The sequence below is a fragment of the Papaver somniferum genome, unplaced genomic scaffold, assembly GCF_003573695.1.
Source record: "Papaver somniferum cultivar HN1 unplaced genomic scaffold, ASM357369v1 unplaced-scaffold_33, whole genome shotgun sequence".
In the NCBI taxonomy this organism is placed as follows: Eukaryota; Viridiplantae; Streptophyta; class Magnoliopsida; order Ranunculales; family Papaveraceae; genus Papaver; species Papaver somniferum.
The window spans coordinates 1204538-1217500 of NW_020644373.1; the positions used below are offsets into that span (position 1 = coordinate 1204538).

The window sequence follows — 12963 nt, forward strand, 5'->3', positions numbered from 1 at the left end:
TTAGATTTAATTTGCCATTTCTTACCAGCATTAAGATCATAACTACCTTTAAAAATCTTCTTTCTTTGTTCCCATCAATTTTAGTCGACTTCTTCTTACATTCAGCATCATTATGACCAATAATATTACACTTTGAACATAAATTTGGATACTTTTGAATATCAATATATTGCCAAAACTCTTTTCCACATGAGGTTATATGAATTCTCTCTGGAATATGCTTAGAAATATCAATATCAATTAAAACTGAAGCATAAAAACCATAATCAAGCTGTAAAGTTTTTTCATCCACCACAATTGGATTACCTAGAATCTTACCAATTGAAAGAAAAGACTTTTCAGTCCAAAGCTCAACCGGTAAATCTGAAAACATAACCCAAATAGCAGCATGTGAAGAACGTTGTTTGTTTGGGTTGAAACCTGGATACCAATCTATTAGCTTCAACAAGTGATTGTTAACAGTTGCAGCTGGACCATTACTAATCTTCTCTTTATCTTCAGAACACGAAAGCATAACTGTGAATTAGCCATTGGGAGAAATTTAATACATTCAAGTTTCCATTGATCTAAAAGTTGTTTCTTATCTTCAGAAAACTTTAAACCCATGAAGTCTAACCTATCAATAAAACTATGTTGAAACCTTATCCAACCCTCTTGAAACAAATCTAAAGGGATTTCTAACGTTGGTTCACCCTCTTTTAAGGTTGGATTAGGTAACTTAGAAAGATCAACAGAAGTTGGAGTTAGGGTTTTCTTTCCTTGTAGTATATCAACAAAAGAACCATGACTATCATTAGGTTTAGCATCCATGGATGTTGTAGCAACAGATGATTCAATCATCATAAATCAATCATCATAAACAAAACCTAGGCGTGAATAAAATTAGAAAAAAAATCGAAAATTTGAGATTTTTGTGATGTGCAAATTTTTCTCTCCAGTTCGAGCTTTTAAGAGTCAAAAAATAAATATATCAACCATATTGGGAGATGAAATGGATTTTACTCTGTCTAATAAAAATTCTGTCTCACATGTTTCAGGTACTTCACTTTGTTTAACAGCATGTTCGGCTATGGTACCTGAACCATCCTCCATATTGATATATTCTTATTGAACTATTAAGGGTCATGAACTCTCTAATTGTTTCAAGTACAAACACAAAGTAAGATACGTCAATCAACTGCAACGGAGAGCAAATCGATTAACAAACAAACTCAAACTTGTTCTAAAGTAGAATCCTTTTGAGGTATGTAAATTTAACTCATCTTCTAAGAAGTTGATTTCTAAATAAAAAGTCAGATCTTTATAAAAAAGAACTAGGTTTTGTTAGAGCATAGCTCGTTTGAACCCACCAAGCGTTGGTATGTCAAGTTTGGTTGTCATATTTTAGTGAGCCAAAACTCATATAAAGAGTCGCTTGATTATGTACTAGATTCAACTTCGTATAGGTTAGCTTGAAAGTAATAGGATATGAGACATTATAAGTATTACGTGAAGACTTGAAGAAGTGAAGAAGTAAGGAGCTACAACGACAACATCATCCTTCCACTTGAGGTTAGTGATATTTGACTTGAACTGTTTTATTCCCTAACGTATATTTCAAGTCGTGCGTTTTGAAAACATAACTGCGAAGCATGAATGATTATACTCTAGTTAGACGTAGTATTAAGGAATACAATACGAAGTATAACGCTTATCTTTTGAACTTCGTATATAAGACATCGACATAATCATTTGAATGCTATTTTGATTATGTATGGGTATGAGGTGAAGATTTCATCCTAGGAAACAATGTTTTACATTCGTTTAAAGGAAGTAAATTCATAAACTTGTTTCGAGAATCGAAATGGAAATCGTTAGGCTTATTGGTATTGTTATTCATTGCATATCTTTTGAATTACCAATATGTGTGATTAGTATAACCGCTCATGACTTGTTTATGTTCTTGGTAAAACTATTCACAAGGCCTCACTTTTGTATTGGTATGACTTTTATAAGTGAAATCGATCTTAATTAATCACCTGAGATGGTATGATCGATTTAGTGTTATTGGTATGACCAACTCTAGGCAAAGGGGAACCGCTCCTAGTAAGAGGTGCAACCGATCACAAGAGGGGAATCGATCCTTGTATGAGGTGCAACAAGTTTCTAGATATTGGGAACCGATCCTATGAACATGTGCAACACGTTTTTAGATATTGGGAACCGATCCTATGGATATGTGCAACAAATACAAGTTAGATTCCTAGCACCTAGTCAACCGAATTTTGGAAAGCTAGTGTGACTAATTCCAATACCCACATGGAGGTAGAACTGAAACTTGTTTTGGTAGAACCGTGAAACCCATGTTTGGTAATTGAGTGTTCTTAATCAATCACATAGTTCTTGAAAGTCAGATGAACCAATTCTAAACTTGTTTGGAAGTGTGGAAAATCGGTTTCAAGATTGTAAGTATGAAAGAGGACTTACAAAGTAAAGATGTCGACATACTTTGAACACGTGCAGTAACACTTACCTTTTATTGTTCAAAGATATTCCTTAATATCTAAAGGAAAATCCCGGATCGAAAAATAAATTGAGAATCTTTTATTTAATGTTTTTAATTTTATTTTTGGAAAATGAAAATTAGTAATATGCATTTATTAGTTGGATATTTTCTAAGATATTTTCTGTCAATGTTTGGACAAAGCATTTCCAGGAATTATGGAAACCGAATTTGGAAATATATTTCATATCTTGAGAATATTTTTGGTTTTGGAAATTCTTTGGTGTCCAAACTTCCTTGGTCTATAAATATCAAAGTTTGCATTTTGAGCAAACTAATCCTCAAAGCCAGCAAAACTACCTAGTTGTGTTGTTACTGGTGGAGCCATCTATTCGGAGAGGAAAGTAACCTAATTAGGAGAAATCTCTTACGGCCGCTCAGTTTAAAGACTTCTTTGGGATTGAGAAGCTTTATTAGTACCGTTGGTGGGAAACTAGATAATTATGGTTTATTATTAGTTTTCGATTGATTTGATTGACTAACGGTTGTTGAAATTTGATTGCACCTAATTTGTTTATGCTTGAGAATCTTCTCTTCTAATATAAGATTCATTCAAACTAGATAGAAGTTTCGACGGGGATCTTTAAACTGTTTGTAGATCTAAAGACGTCTTGTGATAATCCATTGTTAATAGACTCCGTTCTGTGTATGATTGATTATAAGAGATTCAAGTTGATTGTGTGCATGTGTTTATTGAAGATTTAAGAAGATTTGAAGACGAAGAAGATTTCTGATTTGGGTTCATGATCTTTGGTGTGCACAATACTTGTTTCGGTTAAAGAGGATCCAACTATAATCGGTTTATCCTTTTGGTAGATTGGATTGATTAGTTGAGTAGATTGGCATCAATACAATTTTTTGTAATTCAAAGTATTGATTGCAAAATCTTGACAATTACTTTGGTAGTTGTTATTAGATAGATCTAAGGAGCTGACAAAGGAGTTTATTGAGATAAACGGAAGAGCCTTTTGTCGAACTCACATCATTTGGTTGAAAAGAGTTGTTACCAAACAGATTTGTTGTTCCTTTACTGTTTGGAATATGAACCAAAGGAATTGTTCCAAGTACGTGACCTATTACAAGTTGGAGGCGTGGGAATACAGACGGAACTAGGTGAACTATAGGTTTAATTGATCGGTCTCAACTATACGAAGTTGGTTTGATTTTTTATAACGGCTTAATTTTGAGAGTATTCAATTCTGGACTAGGTCCCGGGGTTTTTCTGCATTTGCGGTTTCCTCGTTAACAAAATCTTGTTGTGTCATTTACTTTTATTTTCCGTAATTATAATTGTTATTATTCTAATTTAAAGTAAATTACACAAACGTTAATTATGTATTACTTGATAGTGATCCTATAGAGTTTGGTTAAGTCCGAACCTATTATCAAGTAATCACACTTTGATTGTTGTATTATCTCGATCTCGTATCCATAGACGATCACACAAACACGATTGATCCGCCATGGACTAGTAGGTGCAAAGTCCTACCCGAAATCAGAAAACAAGGAATAAAAGAGGAGCCGCAACAAGGGGAGGTGTGGTTGTGCCATAGGCCAGCCGGCGCCACCTGCAGATGTCCACGCCCCCATGCTGCTTGTCGGCCCTCCTCTTTCCCATCGACGATTACTTTAAATGCGCCACGAGCACTAGAGGTGTGGTCGTGCCCTATGTTTGGCCGACCTCTTTTCTTGACCAATCATGTCGTTTTAAACCCGCCACTATGCTAATTGGCATGAAAAACGCGCCCTGCCACGCCACCATGCTAATGGCATGCCAAACTGCCATTCCGCGCCAACATGTTAATGGCATGCCAAACGTGCCCTGCCACGCCACCATGCTAATTGGCATGTAAAATTCCCCCTGCCACTCCACCATGCTAATTGGCATGCCAAACGCGCCCTACCACGCCACCGTGCTAATGGCATGCCAAACTGCCATTCCGCGCCAACATGCTAATGGCATGCCAAACGTGCCATGCCACGCCAATTGCTAATGGCACGCCAAACATGTCATTCCGCTCTAACATGCTAATGGCATGCCAAACGTGCCATTCCGCGCCAACTATGCCACTGACATGTGTCAATGGCGCCACTATGCTATTATCAGGTGCCAACGGAATGTGACCATAATCAACGGCCACCCTTTCTCATGACTTACAATCTCAGCCGTCCAAATTCGCCACAGAATTGACCGGCCCATAATAAGTTTAATGTTCATACGCCATTTTCCTGCGAAAAGTTCCATGGCTTGACTTGCCGCAACATGATCATCCGCCACCTAGCTAGCGCACGATTGATCAGAATAATTAAGTTTTGCACACAAGACCCATTCAGCAATCTGCTACACATTTTCCACGAAAATACTCGAGACATCAAACATGTCACAAACTGGGGGATGCTCATCAGGGTATTGGTCTGGCGGTTTATAACGTTCGGCGTGCAACATGCCCATTATAAGAAAGTGTCAGGAAAGCGGGTAGTTAGTGGCATCAAGAAGTATTGGGTGTAAACTAACTCGTTTTATTCATAATGGGGACGTGGTTTCTAGCATTTACACATTTCCCCACTTCTCCATCACTCAACTACTCCCACTTCCTACGAGATCATGGTGCGTTCAAACTATGACTTATATAAATAAGTTTCTACATATTTCAACCAAAAACAACAGAGTTTTGGTTAACAACAACACAAGTATCCAGAAAAACACCAAAGAAATGATAGCTTACATTCCGCAAGCCAGTTCCATATTCTGATACAAGTCATAAAACAACCACACCTTCAGAATCAACCATTCTAGTCTCAACACCTTCTTCGCTTCCCTCCCTAAGACCAACCTTTCTCTTCACTTTGTGACCGAAGCAAGACTGGAACGACCATTACTTGGTTTAGGCCAGGATTGTACAAATTGATCTTTCGAATCTAAAGTACTCCCATGCAGTGCATTTGTTTAGTCTAATTTCGTTTCTCATCAACACACCCAAATTTACCAAAACCAGCAGAAATGGTTTTTACCCCAAAACAAACCTATTCTAGGAAAAATAAACAACAGAAGCACGTTATTTCTTCCAAATCAGAATTAGTCGATGTCCACGCCCATATCGACCGATTTTAGTTTGATGTTCTTCGTGGCCGATGTGGGTATGAAAATAGGCCATTTTATATAGGAATGGTCAACATGAACATCGACCGATTCTGGTTAAGTGCAGAAAACCTAGATTCAATTTTTGAGTGCATGCATGTTGATAAAACCTAATTTGGAGGATTAGGTTGGTAGAAAAGTACCTGATTCTTGCCATTTATACTGCTTGTAATATGCTCAGAGTTAATTCACCTCTTCTAGCTGTTTTCAACATCGATTCTTTATTTCGAACCGCTTTCACAACTCCTAGATCACAACCACTAGGAAAAGTAATGATACCATTTTTCCGTCTTCGTTATAAAGAAAAATAAAAATGATTAATAGGTTTTTGAATCGTCAATTATCGATGATATTTTGATTTGAAAGTGAAAAAATCAGGCGAGAAGAAAAGAAAACAAATAGCCAGATAGAGTGACAAGATAATCACCATTAGGTATTAATAAGGCATTATTATAATATAGTAGTTTCACCAAATTTAGATACCTCTATCCTCTATCTAGTTTGACACAAAATTTAGGTAGACCTCAAATTAGAAAAATATTTGCTTTAAAAAAAGAAAAAAAAGTGTAATTTTTAGGAACCCAAAATTGGGGAATACCCCGATAAATTGGAGGATATTTTTGGTTAAGTGATGTAACGTATGTTGATAAGGGGTGTTTAAAAAATTAAAATAGGTAACTTAGCCTTTCACGGCCGGATTGTCTTCATGGATAAAAACACATTTTCTAATTCACCAGACTAAATTTACAAGCCTAAATCATCCATTATCTTTAAATTATCTATCTTTGACCTGAGGGGATTCTACACTCTCAAAAATATATAACAAATTTTGTTTTGAAGATAGGATATGAGATGTCAAATGGATACAGACCCATTTAAAAAAAAAATGGGCTTCATAAATATCCTTATCATACAATAAATACGCCCACCATCTTCAAGAAATGAATCTATTTAATTTTTCGTACCGGATTTACCATTTCGATAATACACTAGATATGATGTTGTTTCCACCGATTGGGATCTATCGATCAAGTTTTCTCTTCTCCTTCTCTCTCCATTTTTCTTTCATCCATCACCAGATTCACCACCACAACCACCACCACCATCACTTCCACCACCACTTCCGTTGCGTCCAATAGATCCAGAATCAATCGAAACTATCATCACCATCATATGGTTCGCGTTCAGAGAGGGGTTGTTCTTCTTATAAAGATTAATTTCCGAATCAGATTGAAAGAGATCGAGATCTGGTTTTAGGTTTAGATTTTGAGGAAATTTAGAGTTGAACTTGTTTAAATTATTGAAGCTCAAGAAGTAATTTTGATGATGGTGGTGGTGCTGCGGTGGTGAAGGAGGAGGTATGATGTTTTTTATTTCGTTCTACCGATAGAATTTTAGTTATATCTATTTTTAAACTGGTGATGAAGATAAATTGAGATTGTCTTGATTATCGTTTTCTCTTGCTTAAGTTTCTGGTGGTGGTGGTGTTTAACATGATTGTTGTTATAAGTGGAGGTAAGGTTAGAATGATGAAGTTAATTGTCGGTAGAGTAATGATGGTTCTGGTTGTGGTTGCGGTGATAGTGATGGTGGAGATTGGGTGTGGCTGTGGTTGTTGGGAGATGGTGGTAGTGGTGATACTTCTGGCAATTATCAATGCCTTCGCCAAAACCACTTCAGAAAGCATCACTACAAGGTATTTTCTCTTCCACATTTCTTTTAGTGCATTGTTTCTTAATCTTAAATTCAGAACTTATTTACATTTCTCTTGGTTTTGATTTTAGTGTTCATATTCATAAATAAACTAATTGTTATTTAGCTAAGCTAGGTTTTTAAGCCAAAATTGTTTGCTCCATTTCTACCTGAGATAAAGTGGTCTCATTTCTAAGCTTTTGGTTGTTGAATTTGTCAACTTTGTTCGTTTTTTAGGGAATGGTTGTCCAATACCAAATGGTACCATCTCTTTTCTTTTAGTTTGATGTGTTTCCTCCGAGGAATATATTAATTAGAATTTTCCCGTCTTGTCTCATATTGCATCATTGCTCATCTTTCATGTTCAGTTTCACCATTCCATGGATTATATCAATTAGAATTTCTTTTATGTTTTATTGAATTTTTAGAAGCTTGTTGGGTCCTAAGAAACTATGATCTAGTAGCTTAACAAAGGTTCATGGTTAGTTACGCGTTAGCTCGTAATACGAGTTAAAAGTCGGAAAAACTACCGATTTCTCGTTGGTTTAGTTATGAGGACAACAATTATCATGGTACACATGGATTTGTTTCTTCATCTTTAGACTGTTCTAAGGGCTTTCGTAGTCCCACTAGTTCCATGCAGAGGCAGTGTTGTTATGCAGATTCTCATTCTCCTTTATTAGCATCATATTTTGAATTTGACTTTACATATTCAATTGATATCAGAATGTGGCATTTTTATTGTCTAATAGGATGATATGTGACTCTTTTTATTCGGTTCTTCATGTTGGAGGACGAGACTTGGACGATACAGTGTACCCAGGGCCTTTTTGTGTTGTAATATGCCTCTTTTTTTTTTTGTTCTTTTTTAGAGTGGGGTACAAATTTTGCGACTACAGATCAAGTTATGGAACAACAGTGTAAAGGGTTCATGTCTTGTCTCATATTGCATCACCTAAGCAACGCCTCTGATGAGCTGCTTCCCACCTTCTTACACACTTGGGTTTACATTTGCAGCGGCAGTGACCAATAAGAGTGGAATCTTCCTGTGCACTGCGATCCCAGGAGCTTCTTGCATATCAATTTCTTCCTTTTTTTTTGACTCCAAAGGCAATTCCCACTTAAAAAAGTTGAGAAGATTTGTAAGAACAAGTTCAATTATGACCAAAGCAGAGTCAATAATAGGGCAACCCCTCCGTCCAATACCAAATGATACCGTCTCAAAGTCTTGCCCTTTAAATTCTATAATCTTAGTTATGAATCTTTCTGGTTGGAATTCTTTTGGGTCTTTCCAAAACTTAGGGTCTAATGCAGTAGCTTTTGCATTAAAGAATACCTTTGTTTTGGGTGTGATGATTAAGTTGGATTTTACAACTTTAAAGTTTTTTAAATGTTGAATTTATGGTGCAATGGTAGCATGACTGATTTCACGTTAGATGATGCGTGTTTGACTCACGCCAAGGTCACTCATTCGTATATGTCAATTTTTTTGTGTCAAATTTGGTTGTTGATTCCATTTATCGGGATCAACTTCTATTGTTGACACAAAAAACTGGAGTATTTTTCAGTTACTATATCAATTTTGGTTGTTGACTCCATTCACTGGGATCAACTTTCATTGTTAACGTAAAAAAAATTGGAGTATTTTTTTCAGTTATTGTGTTAATTTTGGTTGTTGACTCCATTTACTGGGATCAACTTCCTATGTTGATATAATTGAACTGGAATATTTTCAGTTATTTTTTGTGTCAACTTTGGTTGTTGACTCCATTCACCGGGATCAACTTCCATTGTTGACGGAAAAAAAAACAGAATATATACTAGTAAAGTTATCTTTGAACTTTTAATTTTGGACCAACTTCGGTTGTTGACTCCATTTATTTTTTTTACGATTTTTGATTTTGGGATCAACTTCGGTTGTTGACACCATGTTTTTTATTTTTATTTTATTTTTTTTGGGAGCAACTTTCGGTTATTGACACCAAATTTGGTGGGGGTGGTGGCGACCGCGATGGACTGATGGTGCTGGTGCTGGTAGAGTTGAAGGTGGTGGTGGTGGACTGTGGCGCTGGCGGGGGCGATGGACAGGTGGCGGTGGTGGTATAATGGTGGCGGTGGTTGTGGTGTCCTGGTGAAGTTGGAGGTGGCGGTGGTATAATGGTGGTGGAGTGCTGGTGGTGAAATGATTTTATTTTTCTGAATGAACAAATATGTTTCTGTGATAAAATAAGACAAAAATTATATATAATAGAGTGAAAAGATACACCATAATTATTTAAATGTCAACTTATAAGTTCAGTTTATTAAAGTCGAGACAATACAACTTAAGTCCTATACCTTGTGTGATTGTTTATGGACGAGGTTGAAATAATACTCAACAAGATATTTACTTCATAATAGTTACAGTAATAACCGATTGATTATTAGGATCAAAGTCAAGTAATTAGGATTAATTTACGTTGCGTAATTTACTTAATTATAATAACAATTATAATGCGAAAAACAAAGTAAACGACATGGCAAGATTTTGTTGACGAGGAAACCGAATGAGGAAAAGCCCCGAGACCTAGTCCAGTTTTGAATACTCTCAAATTCAGCCGTTATACAAAATCTAATACCAACTTCGTATAGTTGAGACCAAGTAGACTACCCCTAGCTACTTAGTTTCCTCAGTATCCCCGCGCCTTCGACTTCTCACGCACGTGAATCACCAATCCTTTCGATCGCATTCCATACAGTAAAGGATAAATCTTTTTGGTAACTACTTTATTAAATCTTGGTAATAAGATATTATGAGTCTTTGACAAAAGCTCTTCCGTCTAAACTAACAAACTCCTTTGTATGGTTATATCAACCTAAACTTTGATTACCGAAATAACCAAACTCTAGATTTGCAATCAATCAATATAGATCTCAAAGAGAAACTATAAGGTGATGCCGATCTCACACAACTAACCAATCAAGTCTATCAAAGATAAACACGATTCTAGTTGGATCCCAACCGATCAAGGTTTGTGCACACAATTTACAAGATACGAAAACTAATAAGAAAAACTTCGTCATCTTCAGATTTTCGTTTGTCGTATTTACGAAAACAAATGACCTCATAGTTTTTCTTGAAAGAAATATAACCAATGTAAGCACCGCAATTGCACCGAATTTCGTTAAGCAAAAACACTTGATACCAGACAATAAAGAAGATACAAAATCATAAGGCAAATAAATTGACACAGTTTTTCTTAACCGGAAATAATTGAATCGCAATAATCAATCCATACGACATAATGGAACATATCAATTGTACCGAAATTTTGTTAAGCAAAAGCAAAATATATCCAATAAACTCAGGCTTTTCTTAAACAAGAAAAACGATTAACTAACAATAAAAATCGTTACCTCAAATTCCGCAGCCACTTCTCCCTAGAAAGATACATCGTTTAAGCGCAACTTCAAATAAGAACTCTCCCCCAGTTAGTTGTCATCCTCTCGCAAGAACAAAAAAACAACAACAAGATCGACCTTTACCAGAGAAAGGTTGAATCGGTTTTAACTAATGCGTGTCAATAGCAAAAGTTTAAACCCAAAACACATATGTTATGCTAAACACAACTTATGTAAACATAAACTGATTATCAACATATTATGACTTTTCACATATGAGTTTCAATCGGAACACCTTATGATCCTTTGTAAAGCCTACCAACAAAGGCTAGAAAATAATCCCGCTAAATCAAAAAGTCACATGAGATCGAATATTTTGGTTAATAAAAAGTGAAGCTAAACATCTCACTATCCGAAAGCAAATATCATAAAATATATTCACAGGATATGCAATCAGAAACTATCAAATAATGAAACAAAGATTATAAAATAATAATTTTTTTCATAGAGTTTTATTCAAAAGAGACCTTATAAAAAATATCGGAATAAATCAACAAATTGAATAGTCTATTTCCTTCAAAAGTGTGTCTTCAAGAAATATTGAGAACGTCACTTTCGAATTCTAGATTCAAATTCTTCCGAGCGCTTTCCTTTCCAATAGAGTGATTGTTTATCTCAAACAGTTGAGATTGAAGATCAACAAGTGCTTCCTTTAAATGCTTGATCATAAGTTGATGATGCCTAATACAACTTTTAAAAGTAAGAATCTATTTTCTTAGAAACTCTTGCCGATTAATAAGTTGTAGAACATCTTGAGTTTCAGTCATGACCGATGCACATAGTGCCATATCATCAAGAGAGGAAGCTACTTTCACCAATTTCTCTATTATTGTCAAGATAATCTTCTTTCGGATATGAAAGATATATAACATGAGATAGGAGAAAATCAAGGAACAATGTATTCTGGTATGGTGAGACCGAATATATTCAACCCAAAAACAGTGAAACATATCGATCATGAGTTTATTTTTACCTACTAATTGAACATATTCCCGAATCGTGCCCAAGCACATATAAAAAAAATTGGGCAAAAAGTGAGGATGCATTTTTCCAACACAATTAGTGTGTGTTGAGGTAAGAGTTGATCTCACCATATGTAACATAAACATCCTGTGGATGATTTATCAACACAGTGGATTGTGTTTTTTCTTTATATTGTTCATTTCTCTTGACACTACAAGTGTCTGCAACTTCCTTTTTGGACCTAGTAAATTTATCAAGATCAAACTCCGAATTTTTTTTTGCCCTTACGAAGTTTCTTCACAAATTTATTAATCCCTTTGGAATCCCAACAAAAGTTTACATTGTGGCCATTTCTTCCACAGAAGGAACATATCAGAAATCTTTAAAAAATATCACCTTTTTCTTCATAACCTTCTGACAATGCTGGTTGACCTCGAACAAACTTATTGTTACTTGTACAAGGTTTTCTTATATACCCTATACCACAGATATTTCCAAAACATTTTTGTCCAAAAGCATAACATCAACTTTGCTTGAACTTTCTGAGAGACGCTGTAGATCTCCTTTTAGGATATCAGTTTCTTTATCTTTTAGAACAATTGTCTCAACCAGTTTTTCTTGCTCAGATTTTGCCTCTAGAGTTCGATCAGACAAAGATTTTCTCAAGTTATCAAGTTCCCCTTTTAAATTTTGATTTTCTTTAGTCACCAACTCAAGTTTTTCTAAACAATATCATTGTTAGTTTTAGCAAAAAGTGCATCACAATTTGAGACCAAGTAGACTACCCCTAAATACTTAGTTGTTATACAAAGGTAACAATAAGTTTTGAATACTCTCAGAATTAAGCTGTTATACAAAATCTAATACCAACTTCGTATAGTTGAGACCAAGTAGACTACTCCTAGCTACTTAGCTTCCTCAGTATACCTGGACCTTCGACTTCTAGAGTCACGCACGTGAATCACCAATCCTTTTGATCGTATTTCAGACAGTAAAGGATAAATCTGTTTGGTAACTACTTTATTCAATCTTGGTAATAAGATATTATGAGACGTTGACAAAGGCTCTTCTGTTTAAACTAATAAACTCCTTTGTCTGGTTAGATCAACCTAAACTTTGATTACCGAAATAACCAAACTCTAGATTTGCAATCAATCAATATAGATCTCAAAGAGAAACTTTAAGG

General features: G+C 35.5%; 1 long non-coding RNA gene across 1 annotated transcript; it reads left to right on the top strand.

Moving 5' to 3' along the window:
* Nucleotides 1-6577: 6577 nt before the first annotated feature.
* Nucleotides 6578-8805, top strand: LOC113342084. Its single transcript, XR_003356392.1, has 2 exons — nt 6578-7377; nt 8246-8805. It is a non-coding gene; the product is annotated as an uncharacterized LOC113342084 (long non-coding RNA).
* The last annotated feature ends 4158 nt before the right edge of the window (nt 8806-12963 follow it).